Source organism: Bison bison, unplaced genomic scaffold, assembly GCF_000754665.1.
Source record: "Bison bison bison isolate TAMUID 2011002044 unplaced genomic scaffold, Bison_UMD1.0 scf7180017864376, whole genome shotgun sequence".
Lineage (NCBI taxonomy): Eukaryota > Metazoa > Chordata > Mammalia > Artiodactyla > Bovidae > Bison > Bison bison.
The window spans coordinates 12959962-12983287 of record NW_011494948.1 but is presented as its reverse complement, the minus strand read 5'-3'; the positions used below and the strand labels follow the sequence as shown (position 1 = coordinate 12983287).

The window sequence follows — 23326 nt, the reverse complement described above, 5'->3', positions numbered from 1 at the left end:
AGAGGAGGATGGTGGGTGGGAGGAAGAAGAGAAGGAGAGAGAGAGGAAGACGCTGAACTAACATTATCGAACTTCAATTCCAAAATAATTCCCACTTTCAGTAAATATGCTTCATCCAAATCACAAAAAAATACAACTGTGGGATAACTGTAGCAGGAAAAATGTTGTGAATAACCTCTGTGTTAGTCTGTAAGTTCCTTAGGATGTAAGATGCACACGGGTGGGGTTCTGTATCTTGGCTTCATTGATGTTTTCCAAGCAACTAGAACAGTGCTTGGCAAATTACAAGACTTCAATAAATGTTTGCTAACTGATAATTAAACATACTCCCTTTTCTAGCTAGCACTTCAACTAAGAAAACAGAAACAGAAGCACAGAATCAGCCGACAGAAACAAGGCTGGCGTGCGTGCGTGTGGTGGCAGTGGAGGGTTGACACGAAGGACAGCAGGGATAGCCCCAGTGGGTGCCTGATGTTGCCTGGCCCTGGCCTGTATCAGGCACAAGACACACATCTCATTCATTCTCAAGACAATCATGTAAGGTATCCCTGTTTTATAGGTGAGGTCATGAATCTTACCAAGGTCACTTAGCTAACAAGCAGCCGAGTTCTAAACGCATCTAATAAAACATTTGTGCTTTGTCCAAATCAGGCTTAACAAAGTCACAAGTCTTCATCACTTATGTGCGCAAACTCTTTTGTATCCTTAATCTTTTCTTTGCGATGTTCAAGTTAAAAAAAATTCAAATCCAAACTAAACTACAGCAGTTGTATCTCGACAGTTCTAGTGAAATCTAATATCATACTCCTAAACTACTTCAGCTACTGTCATGGGCAAAATAAGATAAGAACTGTAGAGACATTTGAAGGAGCTTATCTCCACAATGTCCCCACAATCCATCCTGTCTTTCCAAAGTTTGGTTGTTAACATGAACTTTCTTTGAGGATTGATTTTTATTTTTTTGTACCTCCAACTAACAATTGCAAACACATGTTTAGGCAAAGGCTTGAAAAGTACAACTATGTAAAACTGTGTTGTGTATGTGCTATATTTGAAAAATGTAGTTACGTGTACCTCTTCCCTAAAATCATGCAGACATCTTTAAAAATAGATAACAAAACAACAACTCCTTCAGTAATTCTATAAGTTTAGAAATGTAAAGATGTCAGGAAAATGTGCTTAAGTGGGGAGTGAAGGAGTTGGTTCCATCTTTGGTGTGTTCACTGTGGTCAAGCTGCAATTGGCCTCAATATGTTCAGAAGCTACAGTGAGGCCATTTCAGAATTTATGCCAGCTTCATCCATGTAGGGGCTTCCCTGGTGGCTCAGAGGTTAAAGCGTCTGCCTGCAATATGGGAGACCTGGGTTCGATCCCTGGGTCAGGAAGATCCCCTGGAGAAGGAAATGGCAACCCATTCCAGTATTCCTGCCTGGAGAATCCCATGGATGGAGGAGCCTGGTGGGCTACAGTCCACAGGGTCCATGTAGAGCCCAGCATGTGCTGGCTTAAGACTTCTTTGATGTGCTTCCCTATAACCACAGTGAAATTAGTTTCAAAATTCTTATCTGTAAATGAACCCACATAGGAGCGGAGCAACTCTGCCGTGATTCTTATATTTCAAGCACAGTGTGAAACAGAGTGCAGAAGTAACTTATTTACAAAGATATAAAAATTATTCATCCATTCAGCCAATAGTCATTGAAGTTCTGTTATGATCCAGGCACTGTGCTGGGAGCAAAACCCAATGGTGAGTTCAAGGACATATGGATCTACCCTCATGGGACTTAGAGTCTAGTGATGGAGGCAGATATTATGCAAATCAACATACACATGCAGAATGTAAATGCAGAATGATAATTATGATGAAATCTATAAGATACAGATAATGGGATACTATGACAGCATAAAATATGGATAACTTGATCTGTTTAGAAAGGCCAGAGTAGGAATTCTCTGGCAGTCCAGTGGTTAGGACACAGGCTTTCAAGGTCATGGACCTGGATTCAATCCTGGTTGGGGAAGTAAGATCCTACAAGCTCCACAGCACAGCAAAAACAAAAACAGAACAAGAAAGAAACAAAGGCTAGAGAAGATTTTCCTGAGGAAAAGTCTTTTGAGCTGAGAACTGAATGAGTCAGAGTTACCTCGACAAAGGGGAGGCGTTGCCATAGGGCTTACTGCACCTTTTTGTCATGCCTACATACTAGCTAAATGAAAAATATGCAAAAATCAAAGTCAGCAAAAAAAAAAAAAAATCAAGACTGGATTTGACACCTAAAGCAAAGACAACAGAAACAAAATAAACAAGGTGGGGGGCTACATCAAACTAAAAATTTTATGCACAGCAAAGGAAGCAATTAACAGAATGAAAAGGTAACCCATTTTCTCCCATTAGGAGAAAATAGCTGCAAATCATATATCTGATAAAGGGTTAATATCAAGAGTATAAAAGAACTCATGCAACTCAACAGAGAACAAACCAAACAAGCAAATGAAAAAATGAACAGAGGATCTGAATAGGCAGTTTTCCAAAGAAGATATCTAGGTGCGCAAAAGACACATGAAACGATGCTCAACAATATTTATCATCAGGGAAATGCATAGCAAGGGCAAAATGAGATATCATCTCATAGCTATCAAAAATACAATAAATAAGTCTTGGTGAGGAAAAGGGAACCCTCATGCACTGCTGGTGAGAATGTAAATTCTTGTAGCCCCTATGGAAAACTGTATGGAGGTTCCTCAAAAAATTGAAAATAATTCTATCACATGAACCAGCAATTTCACTTCTGGATATTTATCCAAAAGCAGCAAAATTGCTGTCTTGAAAAGATATATGCATCCCTTTTTTCATCACAGCACTATTTACAACAGCCAAGACATGAAACTAATCTAAGTGCCTGTTGACAGATGAATGGATATCTATCTGAAAAGAAGGAAATCTATTATTTGCAAAAATATGAATGGACCTTGAGGGCATTACCTTAAATACAGCAGACAGAGAAAGGCAAGGATCATATGACCTCATGTACACATGGAATCCAAAAACAAACAAACAAATGAAGAAGCAACTCACAGATATGGAGACTAGATTGGTAGTTGCCAGTGGTGTAGCTTGAGCTAGGTGAAATGCATGAAGGTGATCAAAAGGTACAAACTTCTAGATATAAAATAAATAAGTCATAGGGATGCAGTGTACAGTACGATGACTATAATGAATAATATTGCATTGTATAATTGAAAGCTTCTAAGAGAATCAACGTTAAAAGTTCTCATCATAAGAAAAAATACTTATAACTATGTGTGGTGATGGATATTAACTTATTGTGGTGAACATTTATTGGTATATACAAATATTTTGTATTTTGTATGCCTAAAATTAATATAATATTATATCAGTTATATCTCAAAAGATATCAGAAGACTACAGTACATGATTGCCTTAGTAGGGTTGAATCCTTTGAGAAAATATGGCAACCTTAATTTATGTAGAAATCAAAGGATCACTGACCCTAGTGTTCTTGTTTGGGGTTGAAGAGAGACAACCTTAATTTTATAAGATACTCAGCTCTGTGGAAGATCAGCGGGAATGGGAACTTAAACTCTCAGGTATCTCAGGAGGTGTACTCAAATAAATTTCATGTTTCTCAAAGGATTTATTTTCTCTGGAGAATTTTTAATGAGATTTGATATCTCTAAAGGAGCCAGAATGTAGATAATCACGAAAATCTCTCTCTAATACTAAAGATTTCTTTTGGTTCCAAAGTCATTTTAAGAACAGAACAATCCAGGTTCATTGATCCAAAGTAACAGTCATATTAGGAATAGCTAAATAGAAGGTGACATATTTAAGGGTAACTTGGCCAGACCACCAACTTAGCGTTCCAGTGTGGGTTTATGGACCCTATGATATGAACCAAGTCAGTTCTAACTGGTCTTTGTTTAACTTCAGAATTGAAAAGACAAACATCTCCCTGACACAATAGTATTTTTTTTTTCTTTCTATAGCAGTTCCTTTTTAAGATGCCAAAGTATTCTAACTCAATTATTTTTAAGATGTGGAATACTTTATCATCAGATAAAATGTTCTTATTTTGATCCAAGTGGAAAATTAATTGCAGTTACATCAGGAAAATCATTGTGGACATAGCTCAATCTGTTGATCCTGAGTAACTGTTAATTTAAAGTTAGTTAAACTATTATGACATAAACCAACACAACATTGTAAAGCAATTTTCCTTCAATTAAAAATAAATTTTAAAAGGTGCTATCATTAATAATAGAGATAAAATAAACAGAAATACAGAAAAAGGCTCAGTTGGCATAAATAATGTCAGACTTCTCTGCGCCTTTGCATACACTATTATTTCTGCCTGGCATGCTCTTCCAATTCTCCATTTGGCAAATTCCTATTCATCCTTCAAATCCCAAATTAGCTGTCTCCTCCTCAAAAAGGCCTTTTGCAGATTCCAGAGTTAAGGACCTTAATGGTCTATGATTCCTCAGCCTTTTGTTCATAAGTCCATGGGGCTTCCCTGGTGCCTCAGTGGTAAAAATATTGGCCTGCAATGCAGGAGATGCATGAAATTTCATCCCTGGGTTGGGAAGATCCCCTGGAGGAGGAAATGGCTACCTACTCCAGTATTCTTGCTTGGAGAATCCCATGGACAGAAAAGCCCGGTGGGCTACAGTCCATGGGGTCATAGTCAGACACGACTGAACAATTGAGCATACACACACAGATACCCAATTCAAAGAATACATTTCTTATTGACTACATCACCAAGTTGCAACTAGTGAAATAAAAGTGAGAATGTTATGTGGAACTTCTGGAAAGGCTGCCTTACAAGAAGCTGACTTAGTTGGGGAGGGACCCTTCTGCCTTCCTGCCTTTCTGCCTTTCACTTTCTTGAAAAATGAGACAGCCTTGAGAATGGAAGGATGGCAGAGCAGAGAGAAAGAACAAGCCCAGTTATGGAACCCCACCCTGGACAGATTATGTTTTGACTTCTATTTTTTTTTCTTTTTTGGTGAGTAAATCCTTTATGAGTTCAAGCCATTATTATCTGGGGGTTTCTTTTATATATTCTCAATTCAAACAGTTGTATAACATTTTAAGTTTAATCTATTAACACGTCTGTTTCCATAGCAGATCATGTGCTGAGAGCCCCTATTTTATTATCTTTCTATCTCTGCTGGTTAGCACAACGTTTGGCATTTGTGATGCACAATAAATGTCAGTGAATCAATGAAACACACAGCATCAAACATAATGGTTTGCTCATAATTCTAGTGTAGGTTACAGATAAGCAACCTTAGACTGCAGTCACTGATGACATACATGTGGACAAAAATGTACATATATGTATGTGTGTTATCATATATCTGTGTACACAGAGAAACAGACATACGATAAATGACAACTAGAAGCTAAATCTTAACCTCTGACCTGGTGCATGAACAAGAATTACTGTAAAGGGCTAGTACTTTTAAGAGACTCATGTGTACCTACACTCATTATTAATGAAATGTCATGGAAGGCAATGTTCAGGTCACTGAGTTCCCAGACCCACCCCATTCTGGACAAAACATTAAAGTGAGATAATGGCCACTCATAACTTTGGGCAACTGCATGGAATTTTTTGTTAAGGGTGGAAAACTGAGTACTTTGGCCTAATTCAGCTTGTTAATATTCTGCTACTAGGTGTCAGCTTCATGGTCTAACTTCCTCCCCATCCAAAATGATTGACTAGTTTTGCTTTAACAAAACAAAACAAAACTTCTGTCCCAGGTGATATAAAAAGCAAGAAGCTTCCAGACGTGTTTGTTGTTTAGACACCATTGTCACCTTTTGTTTGTCTGTCTTGAGTGCATGCTTTTTGTGTACACTTGTGTAACATGGGCTTCCCTGGTGGCTCAGATGGTAAAGAATCTGCCTGCAAGGCAAGAGACCTGGATTCAATCCTTGGGTTGGGAAGATCCCCTGGAGAAGGGAATGGCTACCCACTCCAGTATTCTTGCCTGGAGAATCCCATGGACAGAGCAGCCTGGTAGGACAGGCCATGGGATCACACAGAGTCGGACACGACTAAGTGACTGACATCACGTATACATGCGTAAAGACAGACAGTTCTTCGTCTCTTGAGGGGAACACGTACATTTAACATTGTTGGTTTTTCTTCATGTTTTTTTTTTCAGGATTTACTACAGAGAAGGGAGAAAACCCTTCCTGAACAAAAACAAGAACTGTACTACCCAGTCCAAGTTGGCTCACAGACTTTGAGCATGACATGCAGATTTTGGGAATCAGGCCTACAGTGTGTGGTGATAGTATGCTTCTTTGTTCACCTCACATAGCTGATAGCAAGTGAACAGGCAGAACACAGCCTGAAACTCTCTAGACACTGAAATATGTATAATAAAATGTCTTCACTGGGAGCCACAAGAGAAGGAGAGATCACTGCATGGATAATTTGGAGAATGTAAATAAACACAGTCCATAAGATACCATTCCTCAGAATGACATGCTCAGATGGGTTCATACTGGCCCTATTTCAAATGGTTTCCCGTAAGGCCCTCAACTTCTAGCATCAAATACTGAGCCAGTGATGTCAAGCTTTTCTTGATCCAACACCATGAGGTAAGAAATTTTTAAATCCCTTTATTTTCAGCACTGGGAAAGACAAATATGGAAAATGAAACTCTGCAAATCTGATCACAGCTGCTCTTATTTATAATTATTTAATTCAGATAGAACTTTAGGGGGGAAGAGTGTGCTTTACATATATTATAACTCATTTACTATCTATGTCAATAGGGAAAATAGTATATCTCCAACCTTGCCTTTAAAAGACTTAGACACTGGTTTATGCTTTAGCTTTTTATAAAATGTTATAGTACATATATATATGATATAACACAATAAAATTTTTTTTAAAAAAGAGAGAAAATAGGGCAAAGGTAAAAATAAGGGTCAAAAAGCCAGAAACAAATTTGCATTGATGTATGGCAGAGATCACCACAAATTTGTAAAGCAATTATCCTCCAATAATAATAAAAAAGCCAGAAATGAGAACCACATAAACGCACATTGTTAAGTCCTATACACTTTCTATATAGGGGTCATGGGTCTGAATGTGACCTTCCTAGAAAAGAGGAAAACATAAGCAGTTACAAGGGTTATAGCATCTACTGGATCTTTTAGAAAATGTATAGGATAGTGTGCTATTTATAGTAGACTCAATAAATATTTGTGCAATGAATGAATGACAAACTGGTGCAGGAAAATCATAATTACCCAAAGTACTGAAACCCTAGCAGATATGTATCTGCTGTGAATTTTCTGAAAGACAATGTCATGTAACAATGTCCCAAGAACATCTGAGCAGATAAATACAAGAAGTTTCATAGAATTGTCTTTTCAATAACCACTGATGAACCTTAATGGTCAGGGAACGTTTGTTAAAAGCAAATCTTAAGAAACAAAAACAAATCATCCAGGTATAGAGCACTGTGATGATTGACTTAATCTAAGGATAGACTTCACAGCACTTAGAGTGGGGCCTGTAAAATATGGCACATGTGCAGCTATTTGTCCTGCAGGACCCATGGCAGACATTGCTAACCAACTGCAGTGCTCTTTGCTACTTATATGTGGCCCATGATCCTCTATGATACTGTGATCTAGAAGCCAAATTCATTAGTCTACGGCTGTCTTGCAAGACGACCAAACCAATTTACTATTCCAGAATCAGAGAAATGAATTGGATATCTTTTTGATAATCTTCACAAAAACTTCTCTTATGATGAACACTTTCTGAAGATATGAATGATTTCAAGTACAAATTTTAATGCTGAGGTTCAGGGAAGATAACTTCCCTAAGGTTACATGGCTGGTAACTAACAAAACAAAAATTCCAATTTTGGATTACTAAGTTATAGTAGGATGCCAATGATCCATGGAAAGATACACTAGTCAGTATTTAAAATGACAGTGGTGATAACAAAGTTGAACATTCTTATTAAGATCTTCACCTCCAGAGCCAGACTTATGTGTAGGAGTGAATGGAAGGCTTCATCTGTAATATGACTCGGCAGCATATTTAGGAAGTAAATGGGAACCACTTATCATCTATACTTGTTTTACACACCTCTCCAATACAAGAAAACAGCATCTCTGGTCATTCAGGAAGATGTTAATAGTGGTCCATAAGCTATGGTTAATATTTCCAAAAGCCTAATGGAAATAACTTTACCTGAAATAAAACCACATGCTGCTGCTGCTGCTAAGTCGCTTCAGTCATGTCCGACTCTGTGCGACCCCATAGACGGAAGCCCACCAGGCTCCCCGGTCCCTGGGATTCTCCAGGCAAGAACACTGGAGTGGGTTGCCATTTCCTTCTCCAATGCATGAAAGTGAAAAGTGAAAGTGAAGTCGCTCAGTCCTGTCCGACTCCTAGCAAACCCATGGACTTCAGCCTACCAGGCTCCTCCGTCCATGGGATTTTCCAGGCAAGAGTACTGGAGTGGGGTGCCACTGCCTTCTCCGAAAACCGCATAAGGTCCTCCAAACCTCAACCATCTCATCATGCAAATAAACTAAATCCTGATGATCTTTATTGTACTTAACATTATACTTAGGTCTTTAGGGCATAAAACGTAAAAACATATTATTGCTTAATACATGCAGTCTTTTGAGTTGATGGAAACTTACAAAACACAGGGCCCATATGAAAAAAATAATAAAGGACCCTTTTGTGTCAAAAAGTTGGGAACCATTGGTATAGCCCTCTGTTTGTTGTTCAAATGCCCTTGGGAGGAGTAACACATGAAGTTGTTGATTATGCTTAAATTAAACCAAATCAACTGAACATAAGGCATTATGCTGGCTATTATGGTGCTGTGGGGAATACACATAAGTAATAGGCATGGTCCCAATCTAGGGTGAATGGGTTTGATCAGATCATTTCCTCAAAACAGGTGAGAACAGCAAGAGAATGAGAACACTGAGACAATGAGAACACTGAGGTCATCGGGGTATGGAAGAGGAGAGAGACAAGGGAAAGCCACTTAAGGAAGGTAAAGAAAAGTAGTGTGTGCCTAACACTTTCTATACTTAATACAACATATATTAATATAGTTTCATTTAATTATTTTTTTAATTAATATATAATTGATATTAATGTTACATTCTTTTCAAGTGTACATCATACTGATTTGCTATTTGTGTATACTGCAAAATGATTTCCACGAGTCTAGTTAACATTCTTTAATTCTTACAGTACCCTTTAAAATTAACTAACTTTATGTCTATTTTACAAAAATAAAGCTGGACTCAGAAAGATTCAACCATTTGCCCAAGATTGCATTACTAGAACTGGTGTTGCCCAAGTTGAATCAATGAGTGACCCCTCCATTCTATGATGTATGATGTTCTTTTTAGGGGTTACAATGGCACTGGAGAGACAGGAAATAGGAGGAGGAATGTGTTTCCTTCAGCCACAACCTTGTTGCCAAAAGCAACACCAACCAACCATTGTACATTCTAAAATTTATGCACCAGGCAAAAAAGTACAATTCAGTATTAATAGCTTAGAAAGTATATCTTTAATGAGCAGAATCTCTTTTTTTTTGAGAGAGCAATTGCTGCTGCTGCTCCTAAGTCACTTCAGTCGTGTCCTACTCTGTGCGACCCCATAGATGGCAGCCCACCAGGCTCCCCCGTCCCTGGGATTCTCCAGGCAAGAGTACTGGAGTGGGGTGCATTGCCTTCTCTGGAGAGAGCAATTGAATTGATTTTTAAAAATTAGTTGCTTTTTTTCAATAAACACATGCTATTGGGAAATACTAGTAAATACAAGCTAAATGGATAAGGCATAACTCTCCCACACTCTAATACACCACAATTGGAAAAAGTTCATGTGAAGGCATTAACTTTTTATCCTCCAAGCAAAGATTTTCCAAAGGGAATCTCCCTATACATGGCACTCTTCTCTGGGGTTTACCAATCATTTGTTGGACTTTTCAATTTCTTCTTGGACTCACAAGAGTCCTTACAATGGCCTACAAGGTTCTGTGTCAACATACAGATGGCCAATAAGCACATGAAAAGATACTTATCATCACTAATAATTAGAGAAGTGCATATCAAAACTACAATGATGTACCACCTCACACTAGTCAGAAAGGTCATCATGAAAAATGTGTGCAAAGAAAGGCTGGAGAAGGTGTGGAGAAAAGGGAACGCTCCTCTGCTGTGGGTGGGAATATAAGTTGATTCAGTCTGTATGGAGAACAGTATCAGGGGGTTTCTTCAAAATCTAAAAACAGACTTACCATATGATACAGCAATCCCACTCCTGGGTATATACCCAGACAAAACTATAATTCAAAAAGATACATATACTCCTATGTTCATAGCAGCACTTTATAATAGCCAAGACACAGAGACAACCTAAATGTCCACAGACAGATGACTAGATAAAAATGTGGTACATATATACAAAGGAATATTACTCAGCCATAAAAAAGAAAAGGGGAAGACAGAGGAGGAAATGGTTGGATGGCATCACTGACTCAATGGATATGAGTTTGAGCAAAGTCAAGGACGTTGTGAAAGACAGGGAAGCCTGGAGTGCTGCAGTCCATGGGGTTGCAGAGTTGGACATGACTGAGTGAATGAACAACAACAAATAAAAAAAGAATGCAGTTATGCCACTTGTAACAACATGGATGGACTTACAGATTATGATACTAAGCAAAATAAGTCAGAAAAAGACAAATACCATATGATATACTTATATGGGCAACCTAAAATACGACACAATTGAACCTATCTACGAAACAGAAAAAGACTCAGTGACACAGAGAAGAGATTTGCGGTTGCCAGTGGGGAGGGTGAGTAGGGGAGAAAAGGAACGGGAGTTTGGGATTAGTAGATGCAACTAGTATATATATGATGGATAAATAACAGTCATACTGTATAGCACAGGGAACTGTATTCAATATCCTGTGATCAATCACAACAGAAAAGAATACGAAGAATATGTAAATATATACGTGCATAACTGAATCACTTTGCTATGCAACAGAAATTAATACAACATTGTAAAATCAACTATACTTCAAATAAAAAAAAAAGGTCCTGTATCATCTGAGTTGGGCTTCCTTGGTAGCTCAGTGGTAAAGAATCTGCAAGCCAATGCAGCAGATGCAGGAGATATGGGTTTGATCCCTGGGTTGGGAAGATACCCTGGAGAAGGAAATGGCAACCTGCTCCACTACTCTAGTCTGGGAAATCCCATGGACAGAGAAGCCTGGCGGGCTACAGTCCAAAGATTCAGACATGACTGAAGCAACAAAACAATAATGAAATCATCTGAGTCACCTCTCTGACCTCATCTCTCTCTGACAATCCGTGCTGTTTTTCAAACACCGTAAGCGCTTTCTCATCTTAGAAGAGCACTGGTTGTTGCCGCTGACTGGAACATTCTTCCTTAGACACCTCTAGAACAGCTGCCTTGCCATCTTTAAGTCTTTACTGGAAACTCTCACCTTCTCAATAATGCCTACCCTGGCCAGACTATTTTAACCTGTGCCCACACCCCACCCATGTTCTCTTACCCTATCCCATTTTTTTTTCTATTTATTCTATGGCACTTATAATTATGGCACAATATAACTTACTTATTTATAATAAGTGTATTGCTTATTTTCTATCTCCTACTAGAATGTAACACCACAGGGTCATAGTGCCTAATGATATAATAAGCCACTAATACAATTTATTGAACAAATGAATGGATTTAGTATACGGGCAAGGCCATAGCTGATGGGTATAGATTGTGGTTTTAGAAAACTTTTCTCTTCATCTTAACCTGGAATATAATAACAGCTTCCATCGCTTTTTTCTCTACCACTAGTTACAAAGACCAAAAAGAGCTCTCTGTCAAAAAGCAAAAGATCTCTATGGATGCATCATTTTACAGTACCATAATATGAGAGTTTAATTTCCACTTGTCACTGTGCCTGCTTTGCCTGTTCTCATCCACTACTCCGGAATGGCCTTGAGCTGTGAATGCTTATTATTTTTGAGTGAGTCTTCCTCTGACCCTTTTCCACTGGGCACAGGGCTCTGGCTTCATGCCCTCACTCTGACACCAACTCTGGACCTGGAAGCTCACTTCGTACTCGATCTCCTCAGTGGCTGATTCTTGGCTCTTTCGGAGGGACGTGAGCTTGCATAGCCCCCGGCCTGACTCTTGCCATTTCTCTGTGTGAGCTCTAGCCCTTTGGTTGCTCAGCTGGCTGGACCAGCGCCACTGTCCTTCTCCACTTCCAACCTATCCACCCCCACCCTCATCAAAGATTAGGAAGTCAACCTCCCCTGCAGTTAAAGTCTGAAGGAGGACATGGTTTCCTTGGAATGAGATTTGGTGCTCCTTTAAAGAGCTGCAATTCTCCCATGCTCCTTAATAGCTTCCTTACCCTCTGGTTCTAGAGATGTTGGGGGACTGCAATTGGTTCTGTGGTACTTTTCTCTTTATATTATAAAGTAAAAGGAGGGATGTCAATGTGAGAGGTATGAAACAGCTGATAGGAAGGGCAGTGAGTTGATTAGATTATAAACATTTTTAAGAGTTTTTGCTGTATTGCCTTTCTTAAGATTAAGAATCTGATCCCTCTAATGGCTGGATAAACACCCTGAAAGGGAAAGAAAAAAAGAATGACTAAGTCTTACTTCTAATATTTATTAAATTTCCCAGGTGCTACCAGTCTGATTTTACTTTGCTCCTTTCTTATTTATTTTAAGGTCTGGGCCAAATTCTTGTGTAAATTTATGGCTAAAAGAATCTGGACTTTTTTTTTTTCTTTTTTGGCATGTTGGTTTTTTAAAAAATATTTCTGCATATCTTTTATTTCATTAACAGAATCATGGAACTGGAAGAGATCCTAGGGATTATATTCCATCTCTTTCTATTTCTGCTATTTTTATTTTTTAATTGAAGTATAATTGATTTACAATGTTGTATTAGTTTCAGGTGTACAGCAAAGTCATTCAGTTATACATATTTAATATATATATTCTTCTTCAGATTCTTTTACCCTATAGGTTATTAAAAATATTGAGTATAGTTCCCTGTGGCATATTGTTTTTAGTCAAATGTGTTTGTCTACTAGTCTTCAGCAAAAATCCCAAGAATTAACCTAGTATAGACCTCTGTGCATACAGACACAAGAATTCATTCTCCACATATGGTCAGAGAACTTTTCTTTAGCAGGCTGTCTTCTCCCTCCTCAACTTCCAAAATTAGGGTGTCTGGAGAATGCAAAACAAAATTATACAAAGGCCTGACCTCTGACCCTGCTTCTGTCTCAAAGGCTGTGAAGTACCCAAGAGGGAAAGTGTTGAATTTGGCCTCACTTCACATGGCATTAAGTATAATTCTTTGTGAACTGTGGTGACATCATGGTATACTTTGACATCACTGCTCAGACTCCCTTCTGCTGCTGGGCACACAGTATAGAGTTTTTGTTCCAACACAAGAGTCCTTTGTTGAGAAGAAAGGACAGCAGCTGGTCTTCTGCCCTGGCACAAATGTGGATCTTACTGGAATGTGCCTGTTTAGGAAGTGACCACAAAGTAGCCATTCAACTATGATGACTAGTACTCACACATATAGCTCTGGAAACTTTAATAAAAATGTACATCTACAGAGTTCAAAATTCCGCCTATGGGCCATAACTCAGCAAAATTCTGCATATGCTAAAGTTCTCATTTATATGTCTGGATATGTTATTTGAAGTCAATATTCCAAAAAGAGTAGTATGCTGGCTATATGTGTGTCAAGGCTGGAGGTAAAGAAAAAGAAATGGTAAGGAGTGACATATTTGTCTCCCCAAATAGCTCTCCTGCACTGTAATTGATCAAGTATCTCAGGTTGCCAGTCAAGAGGGCTTGCGTTCCTTGGCTTTCAAATCAATTCCTGGTTACTTCCCAAGCATACTACTTTATACTAATTTTAAGCTCTCAGGCAGTGCTATTAGTATTCTCCTTCAAAGATATGTATACATACAGCTGATTCATGCTGTTGTACAGCGGAAACTAACACAACACTGTAATTATACTCCAATTAAAAAGATATTCTCAAATGATCAAATGACATGTTTATTTCTTTCTTCTTTTCCTGTTTTGTCTACTGTTATTTCTATCCCAGGTAAAACCTCAGAAAATTGACCAAAATAGTTGATGCAAAAATATCATCTGTAAAATAACTGCACATTTCTGTCCCATGTGACTCTAACACTTATACAAGGCAGAAAAGTTTCAGATCAGCTTGAGAAGCTATTAATCTCACAGGAATAAATAATAGCCCCCCAAATTTGGGTGGGATGGCAAACTTCTTTAATTGAAAAAAATGTATATAACTTTAAAAATTCTGTCAGAACAAATAGAGCTGAGACATAATCCTCGACTTTACCATGAGCCTTTCAGTTGGTCAAAGTACTTTTTTCCCTCTGTAAAGGCCAACCAGATCATACTGTCCCATCTCAGTCTTTTAGCCATGCTTTCACTTCCCTAGTCATTTCGTACCCTGGAACATTATTACTTAAACCAAGAATCTACACGTTGTACAGCCCTTAACCATGGAAAAGGCAGCATGACCTTGTGGGTGGAACAAATGACTCAATCTGGATGTGATGATCCATTATCAACTGCTTGTAGACATCACATGTTTTCAGTGTGTGATTCAGTTCTCTCCTGAGGATAATCAGATCTACTTTATATTTTTGTAAGGATATTTGAAGTGATATCTTATATAAAAAGATGCCAAGCATATAAACCACTCTGATCAATCACCCTGGAATTTTTTTTAAAATTCTATTTTGTAATCTTCTATTTTATAGTCCTCATAATTACAAGACCATATGCCCTAGTCACTTTGGCAAGGGTGGGGAGGGGTATGAGTTCATTGTGCAAATAGGAGGTATTTGCTCCTACATGTGAAAATGTGTCTAAAGCTGTAAAGGACTACTTAGTCACTTGAGCACCTGTAGTCTTGTTCCACAGCTCCAGGTAGAATGTCAAGTTTGTAGAAACTCAGATTTATTTCCACGCCTCTGGGTTTGAGAATAGCACATATGAAGTAAGGTTACAATCTTAATACTGGACAGATTTTCCTTTATCAGGCAGAATAGATGGAGCTTCACTGGAGGATGGTTTTTAACTTCCCTCTAGCCTGCCGAAGTAGATGATGAAATAGCCACAAGCCTACTTGGTTCTCTGGAAAATGATCTCTGAGAGTTTTAAGGATTCTGTTAGATACAAAAAAAACCCTCTCTGGAATTGCTGTGGGGTAGCAGATCATCTCCTCTGTAGCACACTCAAATGAGACGGGAAGGCTCAGAATTCTTAAAGTACCCTTCCTGAGATCTCTATTCTAGACCACTACTCTGGAGTTAATCCAGTTCAGTCCAGTTCAGTTGCTCAGTCATGTCCGACTCTTTGCGACCCCATGAACCACAGCACGCCAGGCCTCCCTGTCCATCACCAACTGCCAGGGCCACTTTCAAATGTGTGTTCATGCATGTGTGTGTGTGTTCAGTTGTGTCTGACTCTGCGATCCCACGCAGAGGACTAGCCCGCCGGGCTCCTTTGTCCTGGCATTTCCCAGGCAAGTATATTAGAGTGAGTCATCACTCCCTTCTTCAGGGTATCTTCACAACCCAGTGATCACATCCATGTCTCCTGTGTCTCTTGCATTGGCAGGTGGACTTGTTACCATTGAGCCACCTGGGAAGCCCCGATAAGTGAGTAATAATTGTTAAATGTAAATGACAATACAAAACAGATTTTCACAGTCATTCTTCTAAAATCTGAAGTCTATGGAAAGGTATATTTCCAGGAGTTGGAGTAAGAGCTCAGAGACCTGTTGTCTCCATGGAGCCTGTACTCATATGGATGTGTTTATGTGACAGCTGAGTTTAATGACAGAAAGTAAGTACTCAGCAAATCCATCTTGGTATAGGGAATACTCAAAATCTATTTGTTTTGAATGGAAAGAAATATGAATCTGTATGTAAAAGCCAAAAATAAGTGAGTTATTTTTTTAATGGAAAAGTAGCCTTCCTTAAACTGAAAAATTGAATCGTTTATTAATAAGAATTAGCAATGAATTAATCAAACAGCTAGAGCTGTTTGGAGTGTGCAGGCAAGTAGGCCTTAGGAAGCATCACTGTGAACAAAGCTGGTGGAGGTGATGGAATTCCAGTTGAGCTATTTCAAATCCTAAAATATGAGGCTGTTAAACCACTGCATTCAATATGCCAGCAAATTTGGAAAACTCAGCAGTGGCCACAGGACTGGAAAAGGTCAGTTTTCATCCCAATCCCGAAGAAAGGCAATGCCAGAAAATGTTCAAACTACTGCACGACTGCACTCATTTCACATGCTAGCAAGGTAATGCTCAAAATCCTCCAAGTTTGACTTCAACAGATGTAAACATCTAGATGTATAAGCTGGATTTAGAAAAGGCAGAGGAACCAGAGATCAAATTGCCAGCATCAGCTGGATCACAGAAAAAACAAGAGAATTCCAGAAAAACATCTACTTCTGCTTTATTGACTATGCCAAAGCCTTTGACTGTGTAGATCACAACAAACTATGGAAAATTCTGAAAGAGATGGGAATACCAGACCACCTTACCTGCCTCCTGAAAAACCTGTATGTTGGTCAAGAAGCAACAGTTAGGACCGGACATGGAACAATGGATTGGTTCAAAATTGGGAAAGGAGTACATCAAGGCTATATTTTGTCACCCTGCTTATTTAACTGACATGCAGAGTACATCATGCAGAATGCCAGGCAGGATGAAGCACAAGCTGGAATCATGATTGCTGGGAGAAATATCAATAACCTCAGATATGCGGATGACCCCAACATAATGGCAGAAAGCAAAGAGGAATTAAAAGACACTTGCTCCTGGGAAGAAAAGCTATAACAAACCTAGACAGCATATTAAAAAGCAGAGACATTACTTTGCTGACTTTTAAGGTCCGTATAGTCAAAGCTATGGTTTTTCCAATTATCATCTATGGATGTGAGAGTTGGATCATAAAGAAGGCTGCGTGCTGAAGAATTGATGTTTTCTAACTGTGGTGTTGGAGAAGACACTTGAGACTTGCGGGGACTGCAAGGAGATCCAACCAGACCATCCTAAAGGAAATCAACCATGAATATTCATTGGAAGGACTGATGCTGAAGCTCCAACACTTTGGCCACCTGACACGAAGAGTTGACTCACCAGAAGAGACCCTGATGCTGAGAAAGATTGAGGCAGGAGGAGAAGGGGACGACAGAGGATGAGATGGTTGGATGGCATCACCAACTCAATGGACATGAGTCTGACCAGACTCTGGGAGATTGTGAAGGACAGGAAAGCCTGGTGTGCTACAGTCCACGGGGTCACAAATAGGACACGACCGAGCTACTGAACGACAACAAATCAAAGAGCAGTCACAACATCCTACAAGAAAAGTGGACTGATTTTTAATGGGCCAAAAAAATTCCTGAGCCAGACTAAAGGTTAGCAGCTGGACTGGGCTGGAAGAAGGCTGAGTATGATCAATTCTGGCCATCCTTTTCAAACTCTAGACTTGTGGGTTTGGGATAAGCAGTAACATTTTGCTGTATCACTGCAATATTGACAATGGCAAAATACTGCTGTTTTTTTCATTTTAGACAAAAGCAAATTCACTCAAAGGCCCTGAGATTTCAAAAAAAAATGACTGTATACATTTTTCCCATTCAGAATGATTAAGAAAATTCCACAAGCCACCCACTCACATACATAAAAATGAATTCTGCCTCTTTCCTAATTGCAGGCCCAATTTAAAAAACCAGCTGAAATCTATAAATTTCAAATCTGACAAAATTCAACACTCAGCATATGTCAAATTTGAGAAAAAATTACATTCACATTTTAATCTAGAAATATTTTAAAATTCAAATTTTATAATAGTTATAATTGATTTTTTAAGGTAGTTTTTAAAAACTACCTAAAAACTTAATAGTGAAAGCTTGTCTATACAAAGTGAAAAGTGTTAGTCACTCAGTTGTGTCTGACTCTTAGTAACCTCTGGGCTATGACTGGGTTCTTCTGTCCATGGGGTTCTCAAGGCAAGAAAACTGGAGTGGGTTGCCATTTCCTTCTCCAGGGGATCTTCTCAACCCAGGGATCAAACTTGGATCTCCTGCATTGCAGGAGGATTCTTTCCCATCTGAGCCACCAGGGAAGCCCTGTATAAACTATCTTCTAACTGCTCCAAAGGTATCCAAAGGACCTGCCTGCCTCCATGCCCTCATCTTATTGCTTCCTGTTGGATGAGGGGTAAAGAAGAAAAGAAATTTTTGTGGTACATGCAACAATAATCATTTTGCTATACTAAACCAAGTAATATTTCTTCTGTATGTAATATACAAGGCATGTAATTTGAGATAATTGGTTCATACTTTTAAAATATGCAGTATATCTTTATTGATACACCTATGTGAATTGGACATGACTGAGCAACTGGACTGAACTGATGTGAATCCAAATAGAAAAACCCCCAGATTCTGCAAGTCTGGATCTATCAAATGACACATTTGTTGAAAAATATGATTTAACCACTAATTTTAAGATGTTCAAATGTTTTTTCAAATGGACTCTTGGCTTGGTTTTGACCTAGTCTTCATGCCATTTTGCTATACTAAAATTTCACATGACTCAGACTATTTTCTGTAGGAGCAGATGCGTTACAAGGAATCACTTACTGAGGTATCTATCAAAGAGTTGTTGACGTTTGGACACTAAGTTGTGTCCAACACTTTGCGATCTGAAAACTTTCATTAGTATCAGTAAGAAGATTTTTCTGAACATGGCGCTCCACAGAACACCTGAGCACTGAGTTCTAAGATGATTCCCAAACTTGAGCTTTGAATTCTTTCTAATGAATGTGTTAAAAGCAAGTTACAAAGGTTTTTCTAAGATGAGAGTGACTACTTGTTTCAGTGAGGTGTGGTCCTCCTGGCTGAAGCCTGAAAGGCCTCTTGCTCTGTGGCTTGTGAGTGGCAGTCGCATCTGAGTTGGCAGGAAGGTAGAAAGCAAATACCATCAGCTGCCATCATTCTGAAGAGAGAGAGATGAGATAATCACAGACTGTGGTAATGGATAATTCTCACTTATCATATCTGGTGTCAGGAAGACACAACAATGAATAAATCATGATGGGAGAAGGGCTCTAGATTCTTAGGAAACACCAATTATGGGTCAAGGACTGACAGGGTTTTGCAGAGTTCATGAAGTCTATACACAAACTCTGTGACCACACAGGTGACAAAGCCAAAGCAACCTTGTATGCCACCTACCTGGAATTTGAATTTCAACCTCTTTCTTTTTATTGTATTAAAAGTTAAAAAAAGTTTATTGAAGTATTGCTGATTTACAATATTGTGTTACTTGCAACCTCTAATACATCTTTCCTACTACTCTGGGTCACTTAATATTCCAGAGGACTTTTAAGTCAACGGTGTGTATATTCAAAACAGTAGAGTAGCATCATGTGTATGCAGCAGCTACGCCCATGAGAATATACTGTTCTAAGGGAATGTATGTACCACTGTATATCAATAGTATGCCAACTGTATATCCCACATATCAATAATGGTCACTAAGTTTGTTTCTCAGCACCCAGCAAAGGGCACTCAAGGGAGAAAAGAAGCTCTTAACAGGCTGTTTCTTAGGCAACAAAAACTTCCATAAAGATTCCCAAGTTGTCTCCAATAGTATGAAAATCAGTCTTCAGTAAATTTATTTTCAAGGCTGCCTTTAGCTTGGCTTCAGCACTTAACTAGTAAGGTATTACCTTGAACAGAGGGAAAAATATTTCCAGTAGCAGCTGACAAGACTGTGAAGAAGGAAGAAGGGAGGAGTGAGGAGCGACAGAGTGGAAATGCACTGAACTCAGCCCAAACGTGGCTTACATCTGGGCGGCCTAACCTGTCAGAGACCTCAGGAACCCTGCCAGCGGCCAGAGAGAGACCTTCATGTGAACTTTTGATTTGCAACACAGTATTGGGAAGGAAGAGGATACCCAGAATGACACATTGTTGATTCTACAGCAACTGAATACCTGCCCTCCCTTCCCCAGCCAGCCTGGGTTAAGGGCCAAGGTTTGAGGCAAGAATACATTCCAATATGGAAGTATTTTTTACACTTAATCTGACCTTTGTCAAAGGTCAAATAAAAACATTTGGAAACACGGGAATGGAATATTTTCATATTCGTTTTTATTTAGGACTCTCACATAGTTACTCAAAGCAAAAAAACTGACAGTTTTTGCTCCAAGAATGTTCAAGATTACAGTAGCAGGAATGATCTATGTGAGAGGGAGAGAGTTACGTGAGAAAATCACATCCCACATATAATACTGAAGGCACAACTCTGTCTCCAGGACTGAGCCAAAAGTGGTCTCCCCCATTTCTGTTCAAATTTTCTAAAGTGAGAGCAGAATTCACTGCTGAATACAATCATGCATTGTTAAAAAGTATACACTGTCAAGCTTATATTCTTAGACCATGTGCCTATCAGACAGTTCCACAAGTGAAAACTTCTTTTGCAAAGGGATTAGAAGTTTGTTTTAGACACAACTAATTTCTCAGTGACAAGGCTAACCGTTGGGCCTAATTAGATGTTAAGAAGAAAAGGCTCCATTTTGTAAGCAGTCATTTAAATTACAAATGTGGACTCAGTCTGCCAAACAGGTACTATCGTAAATCAACACCTCTACCCATAGCAGGCTGCTACTCTGAAATACTTCATCGGTATGCAAAGAGGCACAGCTACACTTCAGTTTCCTTCCTTCAGACAGCATCTCACATTTTCATGGTTATTCTTTGAGCTTGGGAGCAGCAGAGAGGAAAAACGATAGGGAAGAATAAGGGCTAGAGGAATTCCATGCCCAAACATTTATAAACTGCCTAGAGAAGCTTAACATGTTTTAGCATCCTGATCTTCATCACAATGAACAAATCCTGTACTCAACACCTTTTATAGGAATAGTATTATGGGAGCTGTTAAAGGATAAAAGATTGAAAAAGTCATAGATCTGCTTTAGAGGGCTTTAGAAGGTAGAAGTATGTATGTAATATTAGGAGGCAGACCTGGGAAGAATGAAAAATGGTGCAGCTGCTGTGGAAAAGATTTTGGTGATTATTTAAAAAACTAAACATATAATTACCATATGACCCAGCAATTTTAGTTCTGAGAATATATGTGAAACAGTGAAAGCAAGGACTTGAACCAATATTTGCAGGCCCGTGTTCACAGCAGAATTATTCACAACAGGCAAAATGTGAAAACAACCCAAATGTCCATCAACAGGTTAAACAAAATATGGTATATGCTGTTAACTTAATTAAACAAGGATGTTATTAGACTAACATGGCTCTACTATCATGGCAGGCTATGTAAGCAAACCAAAGTCTAAGTCAGTAAATGTCTCAACCTTACAAAATAAAAAAGCTAAGACAACCAATCATAGACAACTAGGCTTTAAACTGTAGCCAATCAAATAGTGTCCTTTCTTTGCTTCTGCATTTTCTCCATAGTTTTTCCCTTGGATCCTGTTAGTGGAACACTCTTAACTACATATGGTTTGTTGCTACCTGATTCTTCACCAATAAATGCTCAAATAAACTAGTTTCTTTTTAAGAAGAAATAAATAATTTGAATAGACTGATCACTATAAGTGAAACAGAATTTGTAATTTAAAAAAAAAAAAAAAACCTTCCCTACAAACAAAAGTCCAGGACTGGACAGCTTCACTGGAGAATTCTACCAAACATACAAAGAAATACTTATCCGATCCTTCTCAAACTCTTCCGAAAGACTGAAGAGGAAGGAATACTCCTAAAGTCATTCTATAAAGCCAGCATCACCCTGATACCAAAATCAGACAAAGACACTACCAAAAAAGAAAATTATAGGGCAAGATCTTTGAGGAATATAGATGCAAAAATCCTTAAAAAATATTAACAAGTCTAATCCAACAATACATAAAGATAATCATATGGCATAATCAAGTTGGATTCATCCCACGGTCACAAGGATTGTTCAACATATGCAAATCAATCAACGTGATACACCATATCAACAACAACAACAACAAAACGAAAATCCCAGGATCATCTCAATAAATGCAGAAAAATAATTTAGTAAAATTCAACATCAATTCATGATAAAAACCCTCATAAAAGTGGGTATAGAGGGAACATACCTCACCATAATAGAAATTATTTATGACAAACCCACAGCCAACATAATACTCAACAGTGAATATCTGAAAGTCATGCTGCAAAATCCAGGATAAGCAAAGTATGCTCGTTCTTACTATTCCTATTCAATATAGGGCTGTAAGTCCCAGTCACAGCAATCAGACAAGAAAAAGAAATGAAAGGTATCCAAATTAGGAGGGACAAGGTAAAACTGTCATTATATGCAGATGATATAATACTATGTATAGAAAACATCTGCTGGATCATGGAAAAAGCAAGAGAGTTCCAGAAAAGCATCTATTTCTGCTTTATTGACTATGCCAAAGCCTTTGACTGTGTGGATCACAATAAACTGTGGAAAATTCTGAAAGAGATGGGAATACCAGACCACCTGATCTGCCTCTTGAGAAATTTGTATGCAGTCAGGAAGCAACAGTTCGAACTGGACATGGAACAACAGACTGGTTCCAAATAGGAAAAGGAGTATATTGTCAAGGCTGTATATTGTCACCATGTTTATTTAACTTCTATGCAGAGTACATCATGAGAAACGCTGGACTGGAAGAAACACAAGCTGGAATCAAGATTGCCGGGAGAAATATCAATAACCTCAGATATGCAGATGACACCACCCTTAGGGCAGAAAGTGAAGAGGAACTCAAGAGCCTCTTGATGAAGGTGAAAGTGGAGAGTGAAAAAGTTGGCTTAAAGCTCAACATTCAGAAAATGAAGATCATGGCATCCAGTCTCATCACTTCATGGGAAATAGATGGGGAAACAGTGGAAACGGTGTCAGACTTTATTTTTCTGGGCTCCAAAATCACTGTAGATGGTGACTGCAGCCATGAAATTAAAAGATGATTACTCCTTGGAAGGAAAGTTATGACCAACCTAGATAGCATATTCAAAAGCAGAGACATTACTTTGCCAACAAAGGTTCGTCTAGTCAAGGCTATGGTTTTTCCTGTGGTCATGTATGGATGTGAGAGTTGGACTGTGAAGAAGGCTGAG

At 38.6% G+C, this 23326-nt stretch overlaps 1 protein-coding gene across 1 annotated transcript in view; it reads right to left on the bottom strand.

The window, feature by feature from the left end:
- ADAMTSL1 (ADAMTS-like 1) overlaps positions 1-23326 on the bottom strand; it is a 496626-nt gene that overhangs the window by 310637 nt on the left and 162663 nt on the right. The window lies entirely within an intron of this gene.